This window comes from Pinus tabuliformis, chromosome 4_1, assembly GCF_031772625.1.
Source record: "Pinus tabuliformis cultivar Carrire ecotype Pingquan chromosome 4_1, CPIR1, whole genome shotgun sequence".
In the NCBI taxonomy this organism is placed as follows: domain Eukaryota; kingdom Viridiplantae; phylum Streptophyta; class Pinopsida; order Pinales; family Pinaceae; genus Pinus; species Pinus tabuliformis.
Window position 1 is genome coordinate 965,509,281 of NC_142303.1, and position 26,184 is coordinate 965,535,464.

The following is a 26,184-nucleotide window of genomic DNA, read 5'->3' on the forward strand; positions in this document are numbered from 1 at the left end:
TCCTCTCTTTCCTTGAAAAAATCCGACCATCTTTCTCTCTACCAATCATTCTTGATGGACCCTAGATAGCTTAACACATCATCTTAGCGTTCATCTACCCTTTCCACCCACTTTCCTACTTTCAAAACCTCAAAACAGCTCTTGGGATCCTCCTATAGACCTCCTGTAGATTCCCTGTAGCCTCCTGTAGATTTTCTTGTAGGCTTCTTTTTTAAGTCTGATTACTGGAAGCCTCTAGAAGGCCACCTAAGCCATCCCAGTACCCCTCCACATCATCCTACACCTCTTCAAATCCCAAAGTTTCCCTCCATCACCACCTAATCATTGCCACATTCACAATCAAATAAATTACATGCGTGACAATTTCACATAAAAATACATAAAAATCCAAAAAGATGTGTTTTTCTCATTTCCTTCTAGATATATCTTGAGTAGATTTTGTTTACTTTCTAGATTCAGTAATGGCACTCATTTCATGGTTTTCATCTCTCTTCCTGCAAAAGTAGGATTAGTTAGTTAAGTAGGGTTTTCTAGGTTCACTTTACATTTCAGTCTTCTTTTCCTTTCTATAAGTAGAGTAGCCTTTCTAGAGTAAGCTTTCCTGTCTTTCATCACATAAAGAGCTTCTTATCAAATCCATAGAAGTTGGCTTGAGCTCCTAGTGATCTTGTGCCAGCTGACCAAGTGACAACCTGCAGTAAGAACTAGTACTTGTACATACAACACCATCGCTTCCAAGTTTGTTATGAACTACTAGGTTGATAAAAGTAAAGTAGGAAGCCCAGGAGTTGCAACATTATTTCTGCAATACTGGTGCTCACGATATAGTCAAGACCATATAGGAGATGACCAAGAAAGATGCAGTATACAATTGAAATAATTGGAAAGAGATGATTTCACTCAGATTAAGCAATCCAGTATCAATGCAGCTACACTTTTCAATCTAGATTATGGCAATCATTTCTTTCTTTGTAAGTTTTCTTCGAACTTGTCAATTGTGGCCTTGTTTACTCAAAAATATATGGAAGGAAATGAATGACCATTATCCTTTATGAGCACTAGTCTTCAAAGGCTCGAGTCAAATTTCCTACCATCAACAAAAAATCATATGAATTATACAAGGCAATTAAGTACATTAGGCCCTACATATTGAAAGCTCATGCATTAGTATTTGACCTCATCCAACAATATGAACATTGTTTGTGCAACAAGAGCTGTGTACGAAGAGGGTTTATTGGATGATCCATCTTCAAGAGCATGATTTGCAGTTCAAACCAATTCATACCATAGAGGGTCATGGTCTACGTCAGTTGGCTACTGAGGTAAGATATGCTCCTGAACAAGATCTTTCAGGATGGGAGTAAGAGATCAAAATGTATAATATTGAACATGCTCCTCAGCCCACATCTACAACGCCATGATATGCATATCTATGGAAATTTCTAGAGCATGGCACATTTCTCTCACACTTCTCGAACAACAGGAAATGAGAAATGTGACTAAAGTCTCTCTCCTAGAAATTGGTCCATGGAGTTTCTTTTGTAAGCACGACAATGGTGTTCTGCTAAGGTGCCTTGAGGCACACGATACAAAGAAGGTCATGAAAGATTTAGAAAATGGAATGACAGGTGGCCATTATGTGCGAAACACTACAAAAAATAAGGTTATGTGTGTTGGGTGTTATTGGCCCACTCTTTTCAAGGATTCTCATGATTTTGTCCGCAAGCGCCAAGAACGTAAGATATGCACTGGTTGTAATTAGAGGTTAGCCACCCAACTGCTATAAAAGAAATTGAAGAGCCATTGCAACTGTGGGGACTTGATGTTCTTGGAGAATTTTTTCCTCATTTAAAAATAAACATTGGTCTACAATAATAGTGATAGATTACTTCCCTTAGTGGTCAGAAGCAATTCCTCTCAAAAAAAGTAAATGACTAGGAATTCATCCACTTCTTGCAATAAAACATTATGACTAGGTTTGTCCCTCCTACTTCACTTGTCTTTGATAATGCGACACATTTTTCATTGTTAAATATTTATGAATTCACATTAAAAAATGGAATTGTATTTAAACATGCATCTAATCACAATCGAGAGGGAAATGGTTTGGTAGAATCCATGAATAAGAATATTGTCCATATAACAAGGAAGACCATTTTCTTCGAGTGAAATAGCTAGCAATAATATTTGACCCTCTTTGGGCTGAGAATATTACTCCAAATCATTCCCTAAGAACCTTGCCATACTTCCTCATTTATAGTAAAGAAGTTATCTTGACTCTAAACTTGCTTCTTTCTGCGTTGCAACTCTCTCAAGACTCACAAGGTAAACCCTACCTCCTAGATCAAAGTAAGATAAATACCCTAATTAAACTTGAGGAATAAAGCCACAAGTCCAAAGGTTGATTTGTATTACATCATAACTATGTAAATTGTTGGTTTGATAAAATGTCTACATGGGAAAATAACTTTGATGTGGGTGACCTAGTCTTGGAGTGGGATAAACCCCATGAAGTAAAGGGGAAAGACAAAAAGTTATAGCCTTTGAGGATTGGACCAGTTGTTGTTGATGAAAAGTTAAGCTAGAATACTTCCAAGCTGAAATGAATAAATGACAAGATTAACCCTCTTCCTATAAATGGTTGACATTTAAAGAATCACTTTTTATAGAAGCTACAAGTTGCACTTCATGTATAGTTGGTTTGTTTCTATTTCTCTTATTTCTTTTTGTTGTTTGTTCATTATGTAAGTCATGTCTTGTCGTGTCTTGTTGCTTGGTCAGTGTACATAAATAAGGCCCTTGTGTAAATTGGATGACTCAAAAGTATTTTTAGTGTGAAAAATAGGAGTGTGACAACCACAACGCTTGGATTTCTGTTGTTCTCCTTCTTTGTTTCGGAAAATGCCAAGGGTTTAGCTATGTCTAGATGGAAAATAAATTTTTTCAACCATGAGAACCTTGAGGGAACCTTTTAGATTTGTGGCTATGACTATATATAAAATGATGGACTTGGTGTAAATCCACTTGCATAATAATGCTTGTCCAATCTGGTAGATAAGGGATGAGGGAAAAATCTAAAGCGAGAAAACAAATTTCAGAAGTCTTAAAATAATTCTCTGAAGGGAAAACCTCCTTTGCTCTCAATAATGTTAATTTTTCTTAGGGTTGTATTGTTCTTTTTTTCTTATAATTTCATTTCTTAATTTACACACTAAATTCACCGCACAACATCATAACATTATTTAGATTTACATTATTATTTAGCGACATATTCATCTATGTAGAAATAATAATATCATAATCATAAATGTAGCGGAACATAAACAGACAATAGAAGAAAATCATTGACACATAGAGATAACAAGATTGGTTAGACACCAGGCCAAAACCAACTATGGGGAAAACCATTTCAAATTATTCTTCTTATTATATTGTGATTGAATGATTCAATAAAAGAGTACAATGATTCATATCTTCATTCACACAACTATCTAGAAAAAATAATCTATAAAATATCCATGAGATGAACCCAACAATGCTCATAATCAAAAACCTTGATTTAGAAGCCTGTAAGGAATCATCATTGTCTGTGATCAACTATGGAATACTAAAGTCAACGAGCGAAATATTTTGTCCATATAAAATGAAACTTTACATCCCAGTGACATGGAGGAACTGGGCATGTGAGAAACTAGGAGCTTTCAGTCATTTCCTTGAGCCTGCAAGGACACAACCAGTCGAATTTGTCCTTTGGAAATCTTGCGACTAAGAGACAAAACCCTAGAAAAATATGCTTGAGCTTCAAATGATACAATTTCACCTTCGAGCGAACCCATTTATTTGTGAACTTACATCATGTTATCACTAAAAAATGATCACCTAGCCATTTCTAACTAGCCAAATCGAAATACACGATGTAGATTTCATTTTACCATAGTAAAATCACTTTCAGTGTCGAAAATAATTAGTAAACATGCTGACACCTAATCCTCATGATTGGGTGAATTTATGTAAATAATTAAATTAGAAATGTGAACAGTCATTCGGAGATGAACTGAACAGTCTCTCCCTATTGTATATAACGAAGACCTACCTGATGGAATAATACGCGAATCAATTTTTTTCTTTGTGGAGTTACTGCCTGGCCTGACATGGTATCAGAGCCAGCTCCATTTTTGGCTTCCCTATCTGTCCTTGTAACTCCCTCCTATCTATGTTCTACCTATTTTGTAGAACTGACACCTCTGCCATACTCTTGAAGCCTGAACCCACCTTTCATACACTATCATATGTGCTTTTCGCCCATATTCCACACATACCACGACTGTGCGTCCAGCCTCCATATCTGGAGACTCAGGTTGTATGTGTTGAATGATGGTGACTCTTTTGAAAGATAGCGACTCCTCTCCTTTGACAGTCGGCCCTCCATCAATGGTTGAGAGCAACGGAGCATGCTTGAAGTGTAGAAATTTTGAATAATTTAACACATATTCAATGGAGATTATCCTGATCATGTACTATTGCGGAAAAAATACACAATACATAAGCTCCTCTACGTTGATCAACAATATAGCAGCATCAATAACAATAAAACATCAAGAGCATTCACACATTAACACAATATGTATCCCGGGGAAAGCATCTCGCTAAAAACCCCAACTATTTGTATATTAATGATTGAGTCATGTAACATTACACAACATAATAGTTCTCACAAGTATCTCCACCTCTGTTACAAACAATACAGCTCAGATCTGATCTCCAAATCTCTTCCACTGCTTGCCTGCCTCCACTGCTCAATACCTGCTCAAGAACTGATGAGAATGGCTCACCAAACTTGTTTTTCACCTGAAAAATAGTCACTCACACTTTTTTGGACGTGAGCACAAGCTATAATGTGGGCAAATACGTGAGCAAACTCATTGGCATACTCAATCCCTTGATTGTGCAAGATCTGGTGCACAACTATAGACACAACTGATAGCAATCTGATTCTCTACCACCTGTCCTTGTTGAACTGGACATGCACTGACATGCAACTGAGTTAACTGATGTATTCATTAGTTGTATTTTGAGTTAATAACTTGTGAATTAATTAATAACTAATTCACCCAACTCATCTCTAGTCTATTTGCCAGTTAGACTAAATACAACCAGTTTAACAAAGCTAAACTGAACACAACTCCATGAACTCCACAATCAACTCCACCAAACTCAACTGATTGAGTTCTAACTGAAGTCATGCATGCAACAACTCAAATGACTCATAAGAAAAGTGTATTTCGTTCTGACAGCTTCATATGCCACCTCTGTAGCTCAAACTGAAGTGCTCCAAGAGAATAAGATTAAGTTTATAGTCCAAATATTATTGTGAGATAATAATATTTGACTTTTCTATTTTTGACAGCCAGTCTAAAAATAGACGTTGATCACTCACACTGTGATCACTCACACTTTCATCAAAAATAGAATTCCATCTATTTTTTCCCAACTTGATCAATCATCCATAAACAGCAACCTGCAATCCATAGACATGATCCATATGTCTAAAAATAGACATAGTCTAAAAATAGACTTGCGCCAAAAATAGCCTGCGGGCCCACTTAGTGAAGGCGACTCTTTTCACTAAGCTCCATCATCTTGTTGCAATCTCAGCACTCCCTCTCGACAAGATATGGATTATCAGCAACCCCTATCCTGCCTCGGTGGTATTCGAATTTGCTCCTGGTGAGAGCCTTCGTCAGAATATCAGCATCCTGATCCTCCGTTGGAATGTATGAAAGTAACATGATCCTCTGTTGCACACAATCTCTGATATCATGGTACCTGATGTAAATATGTTTAGATCTATCATGAAATACAGGATTAGCCGAGAGTTTAATGCAACTATGGTTATCACAGTAAATCACAGTAGGATCCAAATGAGAACCGAACAAACCAACTAGGATCTTCCTCATCCATATAGCCTCGCATGTAGCCAAACTTGCTGCCATATACTCGGCCTCCGCTGAACTGAGTGCCATGGATCTCTGTTTCCTGCTGTACCAAGAAACTGTTGTCGATCCAATACTGAAGACCCCTCCTGATGTGCTCTTTCTGTCTGTTGGGCTCCCTGCCCAATCTGCATCCGTGAAGCCACATAGCTTCACCTCATCCTGCTGTCTGTACCACAAACCATATCCCGATGTGCCTCTCAAGTAGCGCAATACATGCTTGCCCGCCTTCCAGAAGAGCTTGGTAGGCTTAACCATAGCTTGTGAAAGCTGGTTAACTGCATAGCATATATCAGGTCGTGTATTGACCAAATACATCAGCGACCCCACCAACTGTCGATAAACAGTGGCATCCACTTCTTCTCCCGAAGTGGCATCCTCCTTCCTCCAACCTCCAGGAAGAGGAGTATCAACAGGCTTGCAGCCATGCATGTTGAACTTCTCTAGTATCTCCCGAGCATACTTGCCCTGAGAAACAAATAGTCCACCACTGTGCTGCCATATTTCCAATCCCAGGAAATAGTGAAGGAGGCCCAAATCCTTCATCTCAAACTCTGTAGCAAGATCCTTCTTGCATGACAGTATCAACAGCTCATCACCCGTTAGAATCAAATCATCAACATACAGTACAATGATAAGCAAATTACCCTCCACAACAATCTGGTATAGGTTAGGATCCGCCTCGCTCTTGGAGAATCCAAGTCCTGTGAAATAGCTGTCTATCCGTGTGTACCAAGCACGTGGTGCTTGCTTCAACCCATATAGCGCTCCCTTGAGTCTGCACACATGCGACTCGGTGCTGAAGACTTCAAAGCCTTCGGGTTGCTCAATGTACACCTCCTCCTCAATGAATCCATTGAGGAACACAGTCTTCACATCCATCTGATGAATGTGCCATCCCATCTGCGCTGAGAGAGCAAGAATCGTCCGTATGGAAGAATACCTTGCGACAGGTGCAAATGTCTCCTCATAATCGATCCCCTCAATCTGTGAAAAGCCTCGAGTAACAAATCTTGCCTTGTACTTCTCCACACTCCTGTCAGCTGCCTGCTTAACTTTGTAGATCCATCTCGAACCCACCACTGATTTCCCTTTCGGTCTAGGAACAATCTCCCAGGCACTGTTTCTGACAATAGAATCATACTCTTCCACCATGGCGTCTACCCATGCGGGATCCTCCACAACTTCCTCGAAAGAGGATGGCTCAGTCACAACACACTTTCTCATAAGAGCCATGTATCCCAGTGTACCGATCAAGTGATTTTTGCTGCCTACGTTGGGTTGTAGGTGGTCCTACAACTTTCTCTGCATCTTGAGCCTGTCGCTCAGCTTCTGTCAAGCGCTTTCGCCCTCTGAAGGTTGGCGCTGCATGAGTGGACCCATCCACTCCATGAACCTCGTCCTGTGGCTGATCCACGTCTTGAAGCTCATCCTTAGGAACTAATAGCTCCTCATCTGCATGCAAGGATAGCTCCCTCTCAAGCGAACACTTCATGGCTTTCTCCTCCTGAAATTTTATATCCCGTCGCACAACAGTTTTACCATTGTCTGGCAAATACACAAGATAGTTGTGGGGCGTATCAGTGTACCCACAAATATCCCAACCTTTGCGGTCGGCTCCAACTTCTTCCTGGCATCCTTCGTCACATGCATGTACACGTTAGCACCAAAAATCCTCAAATGAGAAAGATCAGTCTTCTTACCAGAATAAGTCTCCTCAGGTGTACTCATGCCAAGTATCCTATGAGGACAACGGTTCTGCACATAAACTGTTGTATTGCATGCTTCCGCCCACAAGTGAAGGGGTAGGGCCTGATCATGCAACATTTCCCATGCAGCACCCACAATCGTTCTGTTCTTCCGCTCAGCTACCCCATTCTGATGTGGGTTATGGGGAGCTATGAGCTCTCTACGAATCCCTTCTGTCTTGCAGAAATCCTTGAACTCATCTGAGATGTATTCACCACCATTATCGCTCCTAAGAGCCTTCACCTTCTTCCCCGACTCTTTCTCGACCAGTGCTTTGAATTCACAGAACTTTGAATATGTCTCGCTCTTCTTCTGCATGAAGAAGATCCAGCACTTACGAGAGAAATCATCAACCAAAATCATATAATACCTGTGTTTTGTTGTCGAAGCAACTGACAAAGGTCCACACACGTCTGTGTGAATTCTCTCAAGGATCGTCGTGGCACGACTATCCTTCTCGTGAAAGGTGGCTTTCACAAACTTCCCCAAAGTACACCCCTTGCACTGATCTAACTATGCAAGTGTGCCTTTAGGAAGCCCTGTAGTGATCTGCTGCAGTATCTTCAAGGCTCCATGGTGAAGGTGACCCAATCTCCTGTGCCACAACTCGCCATCATCACGGATCACCAATCCTTTTGCCTTGCCTGCCATTACTGCGCATCCATCTACATGCAACTGATAAAGGTTCCTCACTTGAACCCCTATCTTTTGGGTCTCACCAGTTGTCTTGCTGCGTAGGAAGGCCTTTCCCTCGCTGAAAAAAACATCATACCCCTTGTCTTCTAACATCGCCACTGAGATGAGATTCTTATTCAATCCTGGAACATGCATGACTTCCTTCAATACAAAGGGTTTACCAGACTCCCTCTCAAAGGAAATGGTACCAATACCGGTCGCACTGTATCTACCATCATCACCCATCTCGATGTGCACTCCAAGATCTTTGTCCTCCAGATCAGAGAACAAATCTCTATCTACCGTCATGTGAAAAGATGCACCACTGTCCAAGAACAACACTGATCCCATCACACTTGAAACCAAGCATGCGGTCAATGAAAAATCAAGCTCAAACTGAGAAGCTAAGGCCTCTCCCCCTGCAGATCCAGCAGCTTGCTTGTTCTTCTTCTTCTGCAGACAATTTGTGGCATAGTGTCCATGCTGGTGACAGTGAAAACACTTCACCTTGGACATATCCTGCTTCTTGCCTTTCGCACCGGACTGAGAAGCTTTCTTGCTCTTCCCTTTCTTTGCTTTGGCAGCCAAAGCATAATTCTATTCATCAGATACCTTTGATGAAGATCCATTCTCACCTTTATTGTTTTTGAGTTTATCCTTGAGCGCCAGGTCACTCTTGCTTTGGAATAACATTTGCAATCTGTTGAAAGACATTTTCAACAACACTGCTGCAAATTCGAATTTCCACCAGCTCCAACTCAACCGCTTCCGATCTAGAATTCGTGAGAACACAATATTTCTCGCACAGAGATTGACTGTATGGGCATTCACCAGATATCTCACCTTCCAAAGGAAGGATGAATCCAGAGGCTACCTAGCCCGATTACAGACTCTGCCTGAAGAAATAGAATATAAACACTTCCTGAATAGTAGACCTGATGATCAATCCTCGCTTGATATCCTACAAAAATCTCTTCTACAAATCAAGCTGCTCTGATACCATGTAGAAATTTTGAATAATTTAACACATATTCAATGGAGATTATCCTGATCATGTACTATTGCGGAAAACATACACAATACATAAGCTCCTCTACGTTGATCAACAATATAGCAGCATCAATAACAATAAAACATCAAGAGCATTCACACATTAACACAGTATGTATCCCGGGGAAAGCATCTTGCTAAAAACCCCAACTATCTGTATATTAATGATTGAGTCATGTAACATTACACATCATAATATTTCTCACAAGTATCTCCACCTCTGTTATACACAATACAGCTCAGATCTGATCTCCAAATCTCTTCCACTGCTTGCCTGCCCCCACTGCTCAATACCTGCTCAAGAACTGATGACAATGGCTCACCAAACTCATTTTTCACCTGAAAAATAGTCACTCACACTTTGTTGGACGTGAGCACAAGCTATAATGTGGGAAAATACGTGAGAAAACTCATTGGCATACTCAATCCCTTGATTGTGCAAGATCTGGTGCACAACTATAGTCACAACTGATAGCAATCTGATTCTCTACCACCTGTCCCTGTTGAACTGAACATGCACTGACATGCAACTGAGTTAACTGATGTATTCATTAGTTGTATTATGAGTTAATAACTTGTGAATTAATTAATAACTAATTCACCCAACTCATCTCTAGTCTATTTTCCAGTTAGACTAAATACAACCAGTTTAACAAAGCTAAACTGAACACAACTCCATGAACTCCACAATCAAATCCACCAAACTCAACTGATTGAGTTCTAACTGAAGTCATGCATGCAACAACTCAACTGACTCATAAGAAAAGTGTATTTCCTTCCGACAGCTGCATCTGCCACCTCTGTAGCTCAAACTCAAGTGCTCCAAGAGAATAAAATTAAGTTTATAGTCCAAATATTATTGTGAGATAATAATATTTGACTTTTCTATTTTTGACAGCCAGTCTAAAAATATACTTTGATCACTCACACTGTGATCACTCACACTTTCATCAAAAGTAGAAGTCCATCTATTTTTTCCCAACTTGATCAATCATCCATAAACAGCAACCTGCAATCCACAGACATGATCCATATGTCTAAAGATAGGCATAGTCTAAAAATAGACTTGCGCCAAAAATAGCCTGTGGGGCCACTAAGCGAAGGCAACTCTTTTCACTAAGCTCCATCATCTTGTTGCAATCTCAACATGAAGTAGTCTTGGAGGGTGTCCACCGTCATTCAACATCAGGCATAGTGCTCGACCTCCATACCACATTGGATGGTGGCGCAGTAGAATGGTATTGTAGCAGAATAGCCTGACCTGAATTTGTTTGATGAAGCATGACGTGATAATTAATGGTAGAATAAATGCATTTAATTCCATTGGAGTGGAATGAGAAATAAGACAGTATGATGCCTTTGCATTAAATATTTTTTGAAGACTTTGTTTTATAATTGTGGTAGCGTTTTTCTTGTATAAAATTGTATGAGCTGACTGTATGAGAGATGTTACCATATCACAGGGAATAGTGCTTTGTGTTAACCACTGGTACCATACGGTCCATACATAAATTCTCTCTCTGCCTTTAATACCACCATTTTCCATATAAGTAACGTTTCCCATAGCTCTTCTGTCATATGCAGCCATATGTATTGTTTGAATGTTGCCATACCTCTGCTCCCATACACAACCATATGTATTGTTTGAATGTTGCCATACAATTCTCACTCCCCTCCATACTCTGCGTATAATGATGGTAACTGGACCTCCTCTATAGTCAAAGCCACTGTGATATAACCACTCAAATATAACTATTGTGGGGAAAAATGCCTATGCAGGACGATCCTATCCACCTAAGGTGTGACAGTACCTTAGCAACAAACGAATACAGCTACACTGGTTTCTTCCTTTATGAAATATGAAAAAGAGGAGATCGATAGACTTACCGTTGTCTTCCGTTTGTCCCTCGATCTAGATCCTCTTCTCTTTAGATGTTCACAGCTACTTGCCTCCTCGCTTGCTCAAGAGAACAGCTACTTGATTCCACGAGATCACAAGAGAACAACTACCTGTGACAAGAGAACAACTACTTGCGACAAGAGAAGAACATAACACAAAGGCACATATTCATATTCATAAATGATTCAGGATTAGAAGTAAATCAAATACACTAATGCAATCATACAAATACACCAGTATATAGGAGCAAACCAAGATAGCTTTATTGATAAGTAACAGGGTTCAGGAAGAGATACAACCCATAGGGCTCCAATCCAACATCTCCTTCCCAGCAGAATGGAATTCCTTCTTCAGCTCCCTTCAAAGCATTAAGCACCCAATGATCCAGTCTCAAACCAACAAGAATTCTTTTCAATAACAAAATTCCAGCCTCCTGTTCCCATGGATGAGAGATCTATATATAGATCTTTTAGAGAGAGGATGAGTCAGCTTGAGGCTGGTATGAAACTGACTAGTGTCCTCTCCCTCTCTTAGTTCTTGAGTCCACTTGGAGGTTCTTGCTTCCACTTGGAGATTTGGAACCTATTACTCATCACCAGTCGAATTCCTTGATCCAAGTGTCATTTTGGAAGCTTCCTGGGCATTGACACCTTGAGGAATGACTCTGCCACTTGTCCAAACTCACTCAGCGCAGGTAGCCTTTGTTGGAGTTGACATTCAACACAGGTAGACAGTGGAGCAGTTCACATTCAACACAGGTAGACAGTGGAGCAGTTGACATTCAGCGCAGATGCTCAGTGGAGCAGTTGACATGATCCAGAATTGGCTTGTTTTTGAGTGTTTTCAGGTGGAGAACTTCTGTGAATTGCTGTGGTTAGTTTTCCTTGTTCCTATAGGGGTAGGAACAACATGTTTAGGGACATTGGATCCCTTAGATTATGGACATTTCATGCTCAATGCTGTAAGGCACAAAAATGTCTATAACAGTTGCCCCCTAAAGTATGACGCCGTTTATCGGGTGAAATGCTTTATCCAGGAGGGTCCGAAGTTCTTCCATCTGCCAGGAGGAGACCTATAATAAAATACAATACAATACATTATGATTCATAATGCTTTCATGATCTAGCTGAGGCGGGCATTCGTATGATCAGCTTTATAAATTCATTTTTGTACATAGAACAGACGATCGTCTGATGGTAGACTGATAATTTTGGCGAAATTATCATCCTTAGAGTAGGATGATCATCTGCTGCAATGATGTACATGTCAAATGTCTTTATTTTTCCTGAATATATATCGCAGCCCAGATGGATGAAACTAGTTCCGGGGTCTTCAAACTCGTTCGATCTTCACTCTAAGTACAAGTCGATCCATGTGAGAATTGTGCTGAAGTCGAATATGGAAAGACATCGCTTGATTACCGGTCAATGATGTAAACCGTTAACCAGCGCGAGAGGAATCACCGATAATGATAATGACCCTCAAGGTACTGCATTACAATTCACGTGGTGTGAATAAAGGACTTGGCATCGAACACCACGCAAAATCTTCTGGTCGAAGGTCATTGATGTATACCTCTCGTCGGAAGTGAGAAACTTGCCATTGAGGCATGCAAGCTTCAAAGTACTGAAAGGGGTTGTTCCTAGATCAACTTCTTGGATAATGAACTGATGTCAACAAGAAGCGATCCGTCAAAGGAGGGCCTTGATGAATCCCACATCAGTGACACGGAACGGAGCTAGTGATTTTAATGGAGGTGAAAATGATCTGTGATATATGATTCAGGGTGGCGGTCATGAATGGATGAAGGATAGTGTATGGCAGTAGATGGGACCCGGTTGACTCTTTCTGAACGGATTCTCTTGAACATATGGCGACACTGATGCGATGGATTGGTAGCATTACCCCAAATATGGATGGTATGGGGAGACCATGGTAATGTGACCAGTGAATGAGAGAACCCAACCCGATTGTGGTACGGAGGAAAAGTGTCATGTTCAAGAGCGACCTGCTACCATCAAAGTTTCCTTTAGTTTTCTCCCAATTTTTCCCCAGTCATTGCTGACCAGTACCTCTTTATTTTTGTCAAGCTTGAGGAGGATAACATATGCTTGTTCTATAACCTGCCCTTCGGGCAAGCCCATCGCTATGTTTTAACGAGTCTAGCGATAGTGAAACTCGCTCTCGTCTAAAGACAAGTTTGTCGCTATTTAATAATTTTAACGAGTCTAACGACAAGGATAACTCAGTTCTTTTCATTTTTAGAGAGTCTGAAAAGATACATAAAGTTAACTCCAAAATTTATTTTTCATCATCTAATCCCTTAAGTCCGAAAAAGTATAAAACAATACAGAAGGGATGAGTTTTCGATAATTTTAACGAGCCAAATAAAACAAGCGCTCGACCTTTTTGTGCAATAATCCCTCAGGTCCAAAAAGATTAAAATCTAGAGGAGGGATAGCTCTTCCGGTCACTTTAATGAGCTGGAAGGCCAAAACTCGGCAATCTTTTCATATTTTACGAGTCAGCTGAAAAGAGATTAAAGAAGACTTGTCTTTTGAGGAACGAGTGATAAACAGGGTTAGCAGTGGATTCCAGGTACAGGTTGGAATTTTCCAATCACGACAGTGTCACAAGGATGGCTAGGTGAAATCACTCTTCGCAGCTATTCCTCAAAATGGGTAAACAATCATATGGAGGTGAACGATCGGCCAAATGAAAAGTGGAGGTGGCAGGTGCAAACACGACCAAGGCTTTTATGGCTAATAAATTTACGATCACAGTGGTTATTTACCAGGGTAGGTTCATTTTTTAATGAGCTTGAACTCTGGAGGAAACTCTTGCTCACAATCGCTTTTCTATTTTTTAACGAGCATAAATTTCGCCTTAAAACTGCTCGAATCTTGCATTTATTTTTTAACGAGCATGAACTTTATGCTAAAACTGCTCGATTACCCAGTCATAAGATAAGAGTGTCTCATCAAGATTCTATTTTTTATGGAGCTTCATCTCACTAAGCTTTGCTCCTGATCCTTTCTTTATGCAAGTTTGGAAACGACTAATCCTACGAGTATAAAGGGTTAGAGGTCCTAAAAATTTAAAGAATAAATAGTTGCCCCTTGCTTGCACTCTGAAAGGTTTGCATGCCCCCAGGTATAAAACAGAGTTTCAAGGTTACCTCTACTTACCCTCCGCCAAAACATTTGTTTTAATCGAGAGAGGCTTACCTCTTTCAGGTTACCCAAAGATTGTCTTGTTACTCTTTCAAACAAAACACTTCCTCGGAAATGTCTACCGAAATAGACAAGGGTGAATGACTCTGGCGCCAAACACGTAACTTTGACAAAAGAATCCTATTCTAGAACAACCCCTCTTCCATCCACGGACGGGGTACGGACTAGTCATATTCTCCCGCGGAAACCTACCCTATACCCAAAGTTTTCCTGCCGAAGCAGACCAGGACGCATGCCCCCTATGTTCCAGTCATATCCTCCCGGATTACTCGCGCTCATCAGGAGGACGGACCGTGGGTTGAGACACTTCTTGCATGAATAGACCATTTAGGGATGGCACATGACTATTTGCGATGCGTGATCCAGGGAACGAAAGTTGGTCTACGAGCTTGACCATTCTTCCTTCATGCGGAAAACACATTACTCTAAAGAGTGAGGAGACTACAGCTCCCATGCAATATATATAGTCTCGTCCAAGGAGTAGGTTATAATCCAAGGGTCCTTGAACGACCATCACGTTCATTTGAACGGTCTTCCCTTTCAATGTTATGGGCACATTGGGGAGGATCCCTAAAGGTCGACTGGTTCCTTTATCAAAGCCCGATAGACTTCTCATCTCGGGCAAAAGCGCTGGCAAACCAAGCGCTTTCCAAGCAATAGAGGAAAGGATACTCACAGATGCCCCCTCATCAATGATAGTGCCAGCCATTACCATTCTGTATATTTGACAAATAATTCTGAATGGTATACTGGCTGGAAACTGGGGTCTGCCTAGTTGGTTCCAGTCAAAGGACACAACTAGGTTGCTTGGTGGTGGGACCGAATATACGGTCGGATATCGCTCTGACGAGCTTTCTTCCTACGATAAAGGAATGGTGGCATTGCCCCCTTGTTCATCAAAGTCAGTGTTAATGAAGAGAATTTGGATGGTGTCGTCTTTATTCTCCTCTGTGATGCTATCATTCGAAGATGGAGCCTCTGAAGGCAAAATTGGGTCAACTGCCACATCAACCTTTTGAATTTCGTCAGGCATGGATCCAGATGGTTCATCTTCAATGACAGGTGCTTCGGCTGACCACCTGGGCGGGTCAGCCGGATTCTCAACTAGCGAGGGACTTGGCAAGAGTTTTTGATATCCAGGAGGGAGATGCGCTCGTAAAATCGGGCGATCTTCCAGAACTCTTTTCGCCTCGTCTAAGAAGGGACAACGGTGGATGGCGTGATCACCTTCACACAGTCTGCAGGGAAATTTAGCTTTCCCGCTCTGTCCTGGAGCTTCACTCCCACTAGTTGACGGTGAGCAGTCGACATGGCTATCAGAGGTCGATGCTACCGAATTGTGCAAACGGGGGGACCAGTCCCTTAGTATCCAGGGAATACAGGGACAATCTCTATGGAAATGGTCTCCCTTGCATATGACGCATGGCGATTTAGGCCTTACGAGTGCGGTGTGTGGATTTTTGTTAGATGACCCTTGTTTGCCCCCAGTCGCCTTAGGCTCCTTCTTCTTCTTTTCTTTCTTCTTCTTCTCCTTCTTCTCCTTAGGAACACGGTTCTTTGACTTACCAGTTCCGTCAAGCGAAGAGGAAGGAGGGGAGGAAGATGAAGTGGAAGGCTGGGAGGCAACTCTTGTCTGATCTAACTGTTGACTCGACTGTTCAGGAATTGTGGTATTCTGAATGACATTGGTTGAAAAGAGCCAAACTGGTAGGCCAATTGTCAGTCCTGGAAGCGACAATGTGGCCATGTGGGACGCACCAACATCTCCCCAAGAGGAGAAGGGACTAGGATTTCCACCAAGAGGAATTCCTTGGTTGGTGTGCTCCATCTTTTCAACCTAAAGATCAACGCAGGATTAAAGGGTGATTATTCCGTTTAAAATAAATTGTTAACGACACTTTAGACACAACTTGCTTTTTCAGTTTTAAAGAGTCGAGAAAAAGCTAAAGATGACTCTAGTCTCCTTCGATGTTTTAACGAGCCCGAAGTGACAAATGCTCGGATGGACTTTTTCTGTTATAGAGTCTGAAAAAGGCCAAACGGAACTACTCTGGAGATCTAGGCAGAGGGTGTGCCAAACTTTTCGCAAAACCGCAGAATACTTTTTAGGGTACGGGCGGTCGATCTTCGTGAATGCTGTGTTCACTGCATTGCGATCAGTAGGGCGGCCGACACGGCTTCCTAAGGATAAAGGATATATGCCTATAGGGGTCTCCCAATATATACCCGATGGTACGTGGGAGAACAATCCGTATTAGCGCTATCGTCCCTCAAGAGGAATCACCCACCTTCCCCGAGATCGACAGTCACTAGGTTTAACGACGCCGGAACACGTCTCTAGCCTAGACCTCTATGTTGTGCGTTACGTTACAAAGCATTGTTAGGTTCATTCAGTTTATTTTAGGTTGATATTTTTAAAGTTCTCCTTTCAAGGTTCACCATGAGATGTATGATACAAATTCCTAAATGCAGTCTAAGATGATAAGCAAGCTTTATTATCTTTTCAACTTTGAAAATCCTAGCTACTAAGGGAAAAGAAAGACACTATCTTTTCTCAAAGAGCAATCAGCACACTCTAATGCACTTTTCCTAAATCCAACATGCAAACTTATCAAATGCAAAATGCACAATGCAGGTGTTTGTTTTCCACTTTCTTAGTATAAATGCCTACAAAGAAAGCTTTTTGCACAACTTTGAATTTGCTTTTAAAATGATCAATACAAACAAGTTCACTCTTTCGAGAACAGCAAGGGTAGAAGAGATTACAATCACTTTGCTACTTTCGAAATAAAGACTTGTTTTGACACTTAAAAGAGACAAATTCAAACCAATAAGAAAAACTAAATCTATAATCAATCTGAAAACAGCCAATGAACTCTCTTCTAAGATCACAATCAATCAGATCTGAATCAAAGGCTACAGGATGACTACTTTACTCATGCAAAGGAAGACTGTAAATGACACCACAAACACATAAAAACATTCACAGTATTTTTGTACAAAAGGAGGCTGAATCTAAGCAAAGAAAAAGGTTTATCAGACTGGTACCTATGCCGGTTAAAGGCTGCAAAAACAAAGATCAAAACAGGGCAACAGAGGACAGAGAACCCCAGCTGCACAAAGAAAAACTGGTTCAGCGCAACCTCAACACTGAGGACTTGACATTCAGCGCAAGTAGCCCCTTCGGGACCTGCGTTGAAATGCAGACTGCCTTCACAACAGTTGCGCTAAAGGAGAAACTCTCGTCTCCCTTGGGTTCTGGGTCATAAAATGCTCAAAAATCAACTGTTTCAGGCCAAATCAGAAACACAAGCAAGGTATAAACAGAGGGATGCTTTGAGAGGGTACTAAATACTATCACAAGGATCATCAAATCATTTGTGGATCTAGTTTAGATCATAGACAAGTCCAGAACTGGATCAAAGCAGCAACTTTCTACTTTGCATCCGGGAAAGATGCAGTTCGATAGATGCTGTCAAGTCTATGAAGTAAACAAATGACGGAAACACAAATGAAATGAATAAACAAGTTTTCCCCAGTGGAGTCGCCAATTTGTTGTGGGGAAAAATGCCTATGCAGGACGATCCTATCCACCTAAGGTGTGACAGTACCTTAGCAACAAACGAATACAGCTACACTGGTTTCTTCCTTTATGAAATATGAAAAAGAGGAGATCGATAGACTTACCGTTGTCTTCCGTTTGTCCCTCGATCTAGATCCTCTTTTCTTTAGATGTTCACAGCTACTTGCCTCCTCGCTTGCTCAAGAGAACAAGTACTTGATTCCACGAGATCACAAGAGAATAGCTACCTGTGACAAGAGAACAGCTACTTGTGACAAGAGAAGAACATAACACAAAGGCACATATTCATATTCATAAATGATTCAGGATTAGAAGTAAATCAAATACACTAATGCAATCATACAAATACACCAGTATATAGGAGCAAACCAAGATAGCTTTATTGATAAGTAACAGGGTTCAGGAAGAGATATAACCCATAGGGCTCCAATCCAGCATCTCCTTCCCAGCAGAATGGAATTCCTTCTTCAGCTCCCTTCAAAGCATTAAGCACCCAATGATCCAGTCTCAAACCAACAACAATTCTTTGCAATAACAAAATTCCAGCCTCCTCTTCCCATGGAGGAGAGATCTATATATAGATCCTTTGGAGAGAGGATGAGTCAGCTTGAGGCTGGTATGAAACTGACTAGTGTCCTCTCCCTCTCTTAGTTCTTGATTCCACTTGGAGGTTCTTGCTTCCACTTGGAGATTTGGAACCTCTTACTCATCATCAGTCGAATTCCTTGATCCAAGTGTCATTTTGGAAGCTTCCTGGGCATTGACACCTTGAGGAATGACTCTGCCACTTGTCCAAACTCTCTCAGCACAGGTAGCCTTTGTTGGAGTTGACATTCAACGCAGGTAGAGAGTGGAGCAGTTGACATTCAGCGCAGATGCTCAGTGGAGCAGTTGACATGATCCAGAATTGGCTTGTTTTTTAGTGTTTTCAGGTGGACAACTTCTGTGAATTGCTATGGTTAGTTTGCCTTGTTCCTCTAGGGGTAGGAATAACATGTTTAGGGACTTTGGATCCCTTAGATTATGGACATTTCATGCTCAATGCTGTAAGGCACAAAAATGTCTATAACAATAACCCACATCTCGGCTGGTTTCTAGGTCTCTTTACATTCAGATTAGTTGCTTTTGGCCGATTTGGTACGTTGCATGAGTTTTCTAGCTTAAGGTTATGTGGTTCTCTGAAGCTTTGTGTTGTGAGTGATATCATCTCCACCATAAGGTTACCAATTCCTATATATAAAAGTGCAATTTTTTTACAATTTTTACACCAGAGCTGCATTTTTTTCTCCACGAGAAGTATAATTGTATACATTAACAACATAAGTACTTTTCTATCAGCAAAAGTTTTTTTTTACAGGATGCATTCAATCATATCCATGGTGGGAATAGTACTCACTGGCAAGGAGAACTATCCTGAATGGTCCCGGATGATAAAACACACCCTCATTTTCAATGAGTTGTGGAAAGGAGTGTGTGTCGGAGAAGGAGACAATGACCCAATACAACCTACCTCAGACAAAGAGCTCGTCATTTGGGAAAACAAGGAAAGCAAAGCTTATGCATTAATCGCAACATCTGTAAATGAAGAGGTGAGTCACCATATTTCATCATATTCAACTGCCTTTGAAGCCTTACAAAAGCTGAAAGAACTCTATGACTAACATTCTCCACTTGAAGTTGTTCAACTCATGATTAAAATATTCACTTTTGAACTGCAAAATAATGATCCTCTTGCTCTTGCATCTAAAGTAAAGTCTATAATGCATGATATCAAATCTACTAAGGTTGAATTGGATATTCCTCTTATTGCTTTTCTCAAGCCACTTTATCCTACTTACTCCAATTATCTTGAGTCATTGCAAGCAAATGGAAATCTCGAAGATATAACCTTTGACTCTCTTGTGAAAAAGTTTGCTGAAAGAGAGAAAGCTTTTGGAAAGAAGAAAGCCCCTAAATCTTCTAAAGAGATTGTATGCCTTGCTCATAAAGAAAAGCATCCTGCTCAAGATTCTACAAGAGGAAGAGGTGGACGAAGAGGAAGAGGAAGATATTTCAGAGGCAGGGGGGCAGACATTCTCAAGGAGAAAAGGCAGATTTGCACTGCATTTGCTGCAAAAGAAATGGATCACATGATGCCTCTACATGCAAGCTACCATGGGACAAAATTGAATAGAAAAGAAACCAACAGAAAGGTAAAACTGATGATACAGACAAAGGTAAAGCACCTGAATCTGCTCACTATGTTGTGGCACAATGTAACATTGGAGTAGATGATATTTTGATGACAGGGAGATGATATATGTAGTACTTGTGCATACAGCACTGTCGCTTCCAAGTTTGTTACGAACTACCGGGTTGATAAAATTAAAGAACGGAGTTCCAGGAGTTGTAGCATTATTGCTACAATACTGGAGCCCACCATATACCACAAGATATACAACTGTTTTTCCAACTTTCTTGACAAATAAAGTTGCATCATTAAGATCAAAATGTTTGAAATTGAGTTTCAGAAGATTCTCAGTGAGTTTTTCATACCAGGCTCGTGGTGCTTATTTGAGGCCATACAAACACTTCACAAGTTTGCATACTTTATGTTCATGTCCTTTCACATCAAATCCTTCAGGCTGGGACATAAAAACATTCTCTTTTATATCTCGATTCAAGAAAGCAATTTTTACATCCATTTGATGGACTTTCCAACCGTTCTGAGCTGCTAGTGCAAAGAGTGTCTGGATGGTAGCCCATTTTGCTGTGGGGGAAAAAGTCTCCTCATAATTGACCCCTTCCTTCTGTGCAAAACCTTTTGCCACAAGCCTAGCTTTGTGCTTGTCAAGTGAGCCATCAGCTTTATACTTGTTCTTGTAGACCCACTTGCAGCCAATTGGTTTGGTTCCTAATGGAGGATCAACCAGCTTCCAAGTGCCATTCTTTATGAGGGCATCATACTCCTTTTGCATCACTTCTTTCCATTCATCATGAGAAGCAACTTCTTTGAAGGAAGTTGGTTCAAAATCTATAGACAAGTTTAATTCACAATCATAAGAAACATCCATATTAACAGGTGAATTAGAGTCATCTACATCACCTCCATTTTGCCAGTTTGAATTTCAGGTTCCTGTCTTTCCAACTTTATCAGGATTAACACTTTCAAGTGTCTCTGTCACCCACTTTGGGGGACCTTTTTTAGATGGTCCAGGCTGCTCCGTTGATTGAGTTGGGACTGAATCAAGATTGAGTCTCCCAATTCTATCAATCACATCACTTAAAGCATCATCTATTGTTGGAGTTTCATGTGGGGGAGAGTGTTCTTCAGAAGAAGATTCCACATGTTGATCTAGTATAGGAATCCCCCCTTCAAGATGTGGAATCTTATTATCAAATTCTTGCAATGATTTTTCTTTTGCGAATCTATCCAAGTGATCAAGTTGCTGCTCAATGACATTGTCAGTTTTGGATGATTCAAGGAAAATTACATCTCTAGATACAACAAACTTCTTATTTACTTCATCATAGAGGCAGTATGCTTTGGATGAGGCTAAGGAGTGATTGGATTCGTTCAAGGATGGAGGAAGCGATGATGCACAAGAATGTAGGAATTAGGGCAGGGTGGGGAAAGTATGGAAAATGAAGGGTACGAATCATGGACTAAGGGTTGGAGCAGATTATCTGATGGATTATGGGTAGATAGAGAAGGATAACAGGTGCTCTGCAAGTTATTTTTCGAATTTAACAAATGAAGACTTGGAAAATCAAGAACCTAATTACCTTGACCTAATCTGACCTAGATAATAGCAAAAGAAATGGAACAAAAGTTTATTTGCACAAAATCAGATGAACTAACTATGCAACTAAGAAATCATAACCCTAAGCATGCAGTCAAAACTGATATCAAGTTTGACAACTAAAAATCCAACACTAATACTTGCATGGTGAAGCAAAACAACGTTTTTGTGGGCAGCAAGGTCACCTTTGTCCCAACTCACAATCCCACTGAGGGAGAGGTAAGATCAGAGGTGCTTGAGCCCCTTTTTCCATGGATCCTTTATGTTATTAATCTATCCAAATCAATCTGAACATGAAAATCTACTTTAATCATCAAAAGCAACCTAAATAACACAACAAGTTTTAAATCTAAATAGCAGATTTTACTCTAAGAATGCAGCAAAGACACATGAAAGTAAACAAAGGAGGTACTGGGTGCTTGAGATGGGCCCAACCCCAAGAGCTACAGCCTCCTAAGAGAGATTTAGAGCTGGTGCAAAACTGGATTCATCTTTATTGAGCAAGAAAAGAAGAGTTACATCAAAATTGTCCACAATGGAAACTTGAAAATGTGCTGAAAGCAAAGCTAATCTACTGCATAAAAATTGAACTACAAACTAGCTAACTTCTGCCTACAAAATGACTAACCATTGGCTACAAAATGACTAACCACTAGCTAACCAAAATGAGGCCCTAAGCCTTCTTATTTATACAAATTGAGGACCCCAACAGTCCTCCTAAAATTTAGGGACTCGGCTGCCCAAAACTTGTAGTTAACATCAGTCCTACTTGACTTACTTGGCTGCCCTTGTGCTAATTGATTTGGTGGCCCTTGAAATCCAATCTGATTGTGGAGAATTCGAGGTAAGGGCCGATAAATGAAGGGGACACCTTCCTACAAATCCTCTCCCTTGTTATCCCACGAATTTGGCTGCCAAGTGCTCATTAAAACCTTCAATTTTGTCTCCAAGTTGACCAAAAAGGCTACACAAAGTGCCCATTAGACTTGTTGGCATAATGACTAACCCAATTCACTCTATTAGCATAAATATAATAAAAAACATGCAATAAACTAATGAGAATGGTGGATTAAGTTGAATTAGGAGGTTGAATGAGCCCACATAATTATCCATTTTTGGGGCTCATCATCACCCCGCTACTAAAAGTGTTGCTCATCCTCTGAGCAACCAATCTATCTCCTCATCTTTGATGGCCTTGGTGGCCTCCCTGTCATGCCAAGCTTCTGAAGTGATGTCCTCTTCTCTGTCATGAAACCATGCTTCTTTGTTCTTCCCACTGTCTGTGCTCCTTTTCCTAGAGAAGTTTCAGATTTGGTATGATTGTGCAAGTATATTCAATATGATGGTGGCAATGGTGGTGAAAGGAGATGAAACCAGTGGAGGATGGAAGAAAAGAGTGGTTGAATGCCTCCTCAACAAACTTCAAGCTTCAAATCCCTCTCCATAATTGATTCTGGCCTGCCCAAAGGCTTCTACAGGATGTTTCTGGTAAAAATATAGAACTTCCTGTAGCTTCCTGTAGAAGGTTGAACCATGACCAAATTGTGTTCGAAACTTGAAAAAATGAGTGTTCATGGAGGGGATGGATGTGCTTAGGGTGGCTAGCACAGGTGCTGCCTCCCTAGCTAAAATCTCGGCCAATTTCTCCTTCTGCTACCCTCTCCCCAAACTTCCTTGTATGCCAATCCCAAACAACACAAAGCCTTTGAACTCATTTGATGAAACTTCCTCAAGAGTAACTCCCTTGATGCATCATCTAATTCAACAACTGATCCATCTACAAGTTGTTGAAAAGCACTCCTTTCAAGCAAATTTTCCATGGCGCCCTTCACTAGCACACGATTTTGTCCCATTGGTTCCATGACAATAACACCCATGGATTTTCGATCACAATCAAAGTCCAATAAAGCCCGCCTCTTTGATCTTTGTATCCACCAATCACAATTGCCCAATTTCACTGTGCCACTGTTGAGAATGGCACTTGTATCACCTGCCATTGGGTCTAGAACTCCCATTTTTTCAACCAATACCTTCAAGGTTGCCTCAGTGGGAATACTAGTAGCATGGAACTGGTGACTTTGACAAGATATCCCTGCATCATTGCAAACTGCAGCAACTTCTACCAGAGTTTCTAAATTCTCCCCCATATTATGTGCAGGCCAATCCAATATTTTTCCATCCTCAGGATTATATGTTGTTCATTCAACAGTAAACTCTCTAAGTGAACCAGCACTGTGCCCTATGGCTATAAACTCACTGACAGACATCTGATTGGTTGTAAGAGTACCTGTCTTATCAGAGAAAATCACTGTGGTGCAACCCAAAGTCTCCACGCTCGGTAACTTACGCACAATAGCATTATTTTGTGCCATCTTACAAGTGCCAAGAGATAAACATGTAGTAATCACAGCAGGCAATCCCTCTGGTATAGCAGCAACTGCCAGAGCAACAACAATCTTAAAGTAGTACGTACATTTCTCAAAGGAAAACCTGATATTTTTTTGGCCACCCATCTATGACTTCCCATGAAAAAAAATATTTTTAGTTCATGATCCAGACAAGAATACAAATGGCACCAATCACTGTTGTTAGTCTTTCACCAAATTCATCTAACTTTCTTTTCAAAGGGGTACCATGACATTCCATTGAAGCTTCCTGATTTGTGCCTGAATTTCACCTATTTCTGTAAACATGCCAGTGCTCACAACAATGCATGTACAGCAGCCATTGGTAACTGTACTTCTTGCAAACACCATGCATTCTTTTGACTGCAACTCACAGTCACACAAGGTGGCTAGATATGTTCTTTTGACCACAGGCATGCTCTCTCTGGTCAGGGAGCTCTGCTCCATCCTAAAGGTGGATGTCTTGAGGGACACCATTCTCATGTCTGCAGGAACCTTGTCTCCCACCTTCAGTTCCACTATATCTCCTGGAACAAGTTCTCTGGAGGGAAGATCTACAACATAATGTCCATCTCTCAAGACCTTTGGATGATCAGATTGCATTTCTTTGAGAGCTTCCAAAGCCTTCTCAAAATTATTCTCTTGCCATACTCCAACAATGGCATTGAGGATGAGAATCAGGAGAATGACCAGGGGCTCTACATAGGCTGTTATGCCCTCCTCAGAAGACACATTATCACGAAAGTAGGCGAGAAGAAATGAAATGCCAGCTGCCAGCAGAAGTATTTTAACAACTGTATCATCAAATTTCTCCACTACCAGCTTCCACAAAGGTGCACCATTTTTCTTCTAGAGCTCATTCCATCCATATATTTGACGACGTTTTTCCACTTCATGAGAATTTAAACCATTCTCTAAGCTCACATCATATTCTTCTAAGAATTCTTCAACAGTTTTAGACCAAGCAGGGAATATCTTGTCCTCCATGGGCTATGAAATAGATGATCAGATTCTGAATTCAAACAGATTGCTCCACCATTAACTGATCTATAATGCGTTTGAAAAACTCCAAAATCAATACTTTCAAGAACCCTGGTAACCTTGGACACGAGATTTAACTACTTTTCTCATTTCAAGCTTGAATTTTGACAAAAATCTCGAGTTTTCCTTCTGCAGAGCTGTTTTCTGCGTTTCCTGTAGACGAATTCCTGTAGAAACGCCTGTAGAGTGCCCCTGCACCTCTAAGTGAGCCCGATACGCTGGAGAATTGTGAACCAGGCCACAAATCTCAATGGAGGACGATGGGTTAATCATTTTGTGGAATCAGAGGATGCATACTTCAGTTGAAAATGTTGCAAGTGCAAGTTAACAGCAGTCTATGAGTTTCAACTGAGCGTTCGTTAATTGCTGCGTGATTTGTGGTGAAGGAGTGAGGTGGCCAGGTGTACATGGCCACATGCAGATGACAATGCTATAATGAGTTGCACTGGAGTTAAAGCCTCTACCATTGTCTGTTTTTTTTTTTTTTTTCTTTTTTTTTTTTGACGTGAGTTGTCTAACACGTACGCTGCATGATTCCTGGCTGATTAATGGAGAATTGGACAAGGAACTATCCGCTTAATCTTTCTATATTCATGGCTCAATTCCACCATTCCATTCATTCATGCAGTTTTTAAATTAGATTTGTGCAATAGAAGAACGAGTTGCAGTCACGTACCTGAAGTCAAATGGCTGCTGTGAGGTGTTGAGGCTAGTCATTGCTGCATGCACTAGTTTCTTTGGTTGCATGAGGGCTTGGATGTTGATTTTTTCTT

At 40.7% G+C, this 26,184-nt stretch overlaps 1 pseudogene; it reads right to left on the minus strand.

Moving 5' to 3' along the window:
- Nucleotides 1-23,590: 23,590 nt before the first annotated feature.
- LOC149179366 (calcium-transporting ATPase, endoplasmic reticulum-type pseudogene) lies at nucleotides 23,591-25,357 on the minus strand (annotated as a pseudogene).
- Between the last annotated feature and the right edge of the window lie 827 nt (nucleotides 25,358-26,184).